General features: G+C 37.7%; 1 pseudogene; it reads left to right on the top strand.

Annotated features, from left to right (window-relative positions):
• The first annotated feature begins 788 nt into the window (after nucleotides 1–788).
• LOC148035737 (chitinase-like protein 2 pseudogene) lies at nucleotides 789–1,510 on the top strand (annotated as a pseudogene).
• The last annotated feature ends 3,263 nt before the right edge of the window (nucleotides 1,511–4,773 follow it).

The raw sequence follows: 4,773 nt of genomic DNA, 5'->3' as shown, positions 1-4,773 counted from the left end.
ATGCTTTGCTTATGAACTACACATCCATGTCTATGACCACCGCCTTCAATCCGATGTGCAAGGAGGGCAATAAGTGCATGTTGAACAAGACCCAACAATTTTGAGATGCTCTTCCCTCAAAGTAATCAGCCCATCACTCGTGCTCTAGGTTTATGGGACTACCACTCCATAACATTAGCAAAAATGCTCGAGCCCTTGGGATTCTACACCATTGGCAATGACAAGGTCCAAAAAATAAACCTTACTACCTTCTTCACCCCTGTTATGTAGCATGAAACCACCTATAAGTTGTCCTAAACTTTTTGGTACACTTTGGGGTCTACTCTTGTATGTGTATTTACACATGTGAATTCTATACCTACACATAAGCACATAAGAGTTTGGATGACAGTAAGGAAGGCATAAATGACATAGGATGTGCGACTTGAAGTAAATTATTGATGAGGAGTCCATTATTTGTATTCTTCCATTATCCCTCTTCAATCTCTTTGCTCAAAACCAATGTGATTTTTAATAAGTCATGCAAAGATTTTGCATGTAAGGCTCTAGGGGCACAAACTCAAACACTTCAAATGATGAAACACTTTAAACACTCCATGTCAAAGTCATTCTAGTATCTACTTCGATCACAAGCTGGATGGTTTATGATTTGAAACACTTATTTTGATATATTAAAATGATTGGCATAGAAGCAGAACAATTATCCCATCTAGTCTCACACGATCATCATCACTTCCTCACTAAAGATTCTAGGAATTGCACTGAAGGCTACAATCTTAAGTGCCTAGATGTTTGGTGCTTAGGGGAATTGTCATTATCATCACCTTAGATGTGTGGATCTTTCCTCAAGAGGACCTTTGGTTCTCATGATGTTGTTATAGCAACATGTGCTTTGATAGAATCAAGAAAGAATCACGGTCTATTTCTATGAGCAACGTGTTCTATTATGACAAGTGGTTGGGTGGTCAATGGCTCAAAAAGGCCCATTCACATGGGCCTTGTGCTACAAAGAAGAATTAGGCCCTAATATCCTCTATTGTGGAAAGAGCTTTTTGTCTCTATGTTGTGTACCCAGTATCAACTACCATGGAGGACGGGGTGCCTTGCCACTCTACTATAACTATAACTATAACTATGGATAGGCATGCAAGTACTTGAAGCTTGATCTTCTACATCACCTAGACTTTGTTGCATCTGATGCCACAATTGCTTTCCAATTTTACATTTGGAACTTGATGAACCCCATCAAAGAGAAGTAGCCCTCTTTCCATGAAGCAATGGCTACAAAATGGAATCCTACCAAGGACACTTACAACCTACGCCACCCTAGCTTAAAGAATGACCATCAACATCTTCAATGGCTTTATAGAATGTTGCCAAGGAGATGACACCATGACCATCAACAACATTTCTCACTACTCCACATTCTTGAACTACCTTGGGGTGGGATGGGCCATACACAAGATGTGGGCCATAGAAGGTTCTCAATACATCATTTGACAAGTCTTAGGGGTATGCGAGCAAGGAGAAAATAGAGAGAGTTATGTTTATTATTTGCTCCCCTTCCTCTTTTTATTTTGAATCTTGGACAAACTTGGCATAAGCAAAGAGTTACTTTAATGATACCCATTATTACATGTTTGGGACCTACATCTTGGATTTTGAATATATGTACTTTATGTACATTTTTGTTAAAATAATGGACAACGAAATAATATGTATTTTCTATACATGCTTGGAGCTATGCTCTACATTTTATGTAAGCTTTTGATTTTTTTAAAAAAGCAAGTTTTTACATGCAAAATGGTTGTGCCATTGGGGGAAGCAAGACACAAATTCGAACTCATGCACCCGTTACAGGCAACCCACACTTAAACCACTATGCCATGACCCAATTGGCTATTAGAAGCAAGATTTTTTGTTCTTTTGATCAAACCCATTTTCAAGATTATGTAAGCTTGTGAATTTTTTTTTGTCAAAAGAAAATACCAGTGTGCATTTAACAAACTCATTTTCATTAGCCTCCTTCATCAAAGTATTTATGAATAGTCTCCAATAAAAGTTGGATATCCTTCAACAATTTCTCCTACATGTCCTTTGAGTTTTGTAATTGTGTTTTGGTTGATGCACAATTGGATTTGCAATTGCCCCTCTTTGCACCACTACAATCTTGTGAAGCTTGTACACAATGGTGATGCTAAGAGAAATAATTGAGCAAGTACACTCTTGGTTTGGCTCTTGAAAACTAGCATTTGAAATATGTGACTTAAAATGCATGGCAAGCATGGTGTATTTGACAATTCTTAGTATCCTAGTAAGTTTGTTTGGAATTATCACGTGTCTAACATGCTTTTTGCATTTATAAAATAGATCAATTTGCCACCAAGGTTGGGGTGAAGGAGATGTATGTTTCTAGGTACATTCAATGCTAAGATTCTATGTATGAGGTGTAGGCATCTTTTTGGTATCCTAGGATACATGTATAAAACACAACAGATTGATGCCAAGCTTGGGAAGAAGAGGTTTCAAAGTATATACAAAGCTAAGGTTCTATGTATAAGCTCGAGGCGTGTTTTCAATAGATTGGGATGTGTCATGAGTTTTGCAACTTTAGAGACAATTGGACTAAAATTGAAATGTATGTGCCAAGCTAAAATTGTTTGAATATACTACTCATACTAGGAAGTCTAAGAATGCTTAAATTATCACAAGTGTAGACTACCTTGGCCTAATACATCAAAGAATGGTAGCTTCTATTTGGCAATCTCTTCTAATTCAAGCATCATAGATCAAATCCATGAAAAAGTACAATGAGATTAAGCTAGAATTGAGCATCTTAACTACATTATTGACCTCCCTGGTTGTGGAATGTACTTTGAGTGAGGTTGAAGCATTATTTTGAAATATGCCAATTTTATCTATAGCATTGTTATCGGGTGTGGGCAATTTTACTCACAAGTTGTTGAACATGGAGCAACATAAGAGTAGAAAAGCTATGCTTTAATGAGGCTCTTTGGTTGGATCCCAATTTTGCATCCTCCCTAATGCCATCCACTGCACCTTCAAGTATGTGGATTGCTTAGATCATCAAGTGGGATTACAAGCTGTCATACATTGTGTAGAAGGTCATCTAAGGCAAGTTTATCAATCAGCTTGATACTAAGCTTGTTGAGAGAAGAAGCTCAAAGAGAGATGTGTAGAGATGGAAAAGCATGCAACACCTCCTCATAAACTATGTAAGCATGGTCTATATCCCAAAATTTCAAAGAGGCAATAAAAACTATGTAAGCATGGTCTATATCTCGAATTTTCAAAGAGGCAATTAGTGCAAGTTGGTAAATGGTAATGCTATTGATATGAAGCAATCTAAAATATTCCAACTTTCCTAAGAGGTAACTAGTTTATTAATGCTAAGAACTACTTAATCAATAGTATACAGGTTACCACATTGCAATCTAACTTAAGGTTTAACCTAGGTCATAAGGTAACCATACAAGCTTCATGGAATGGATGCTTAAGAGGTGAGAGAGTAGCCAAAGCCTAGCTCAAACCAAGGTGAAATTTAATACTTAATGGATATGATGCTAGAATTGCCACTTACTTTCATTACAAACTCTATAGATATAGAGTTAAAATTAACAAAATAAGGTTTTGAAAATGCAAAATGTGACCATAGATGTGTGATCCAATGCAACACTGTTAACTACAATGTGGTTTTCTCCTCACCCTCTACCTTCATTTCTACACTTTTCTTATGAGTAGTGTTGACTTCAACATGGCTTCCTCCTCATGCTTCTCCTTCCCCTTCTTCTTCTTCTTCTTCTTCTACTTGTGCACTTGCTTATTGGCTTGCCCTAGTTTTCTTTTGCTTTGTTTAGCATGTTGATCTCCCTCTGTGTGATGATGTCTTGTATACTTCATCTCTTGCACAGCAAGTGACCATTGTTGTAATTACATCTAGTAGCAAGCATACTCTCATATCTTTCCTCCATGCTTCTCCCTTTTCTCCTCTTTTCCTTGAGCTCTTCTAGGTTGGTTGCTTCATTATAAAGCTTTAAACCTTCTTGAGGGTTGGGAGTTTTGCTACATCTACTTGAACAATAATGGCATCAAAGCGTTAGCCACTCCCTATGCTAGCGAGAGAAGGCACTCCTCCATCAATTGTGCATTGAGCTCATACTAAGCTCGTTTGAGGTTAATCTATTCTCAAGCTCATACAGTAATTACCTATGGAAGCATCGCAAAGGGTGAAAAGCTTCAACGGTTGCAACATTGCCTACCTCGCATGCTTGCAAGCCTTTACCAATGGGCCAATGCTAGTTTCTTGACATTTTAAGGTACAAATAGTATGTAACCAAAGCAGTTGACTCTTTTCTCATTGCCCAAATCAATAGTAGAGTCTCCCTAGCTCACATTATTAAGTGATCGATAAGGTGCATTGTTTGCATATGCAACCAATAAAATGACTTATGTGTTTATTATTTTTACTTTTTTTACAAAGTGTGTCCTTTTGATCTGTAGAATTGTATTGCGCACATATTTGTCTACATAGGGAAGAGTTGGCTGTCCATCACTCACTGCGACCCTAAGGCTTACTATTAGTTTAATTAGCAACAGGCAAGGCTGATTACTGCTCAACAATACCAATTAGCAACAAGAGAGACTAATTACTTATGAGCAAAGTGTTTTCTGGGGATGTGGGCCATAGGGGTTGGAGAGCTTCTCGCCATATCAGCATCATGATCTTATGTGATTAGGCCTGGGCGATTCGTC

This window comes from Lygodium microphyllum, chromosome 5 (assembly GCF_053477565.2).
Source record: "Lygodium microphyllum isolate KBCC chromosome 5, Lygodium_microphyllum_v1.1.10, whole genome shotgun sequence".
NCBI lineage: Eukaryota > Viridiplantae > Streptophyta > Polypodiopsida > Schizaeales > Lygodiaceae > Lygodium > Lygodium microphyllum.
This window is presented reverse-complemented; position numbering and strand designations above follow the sequence as displayed.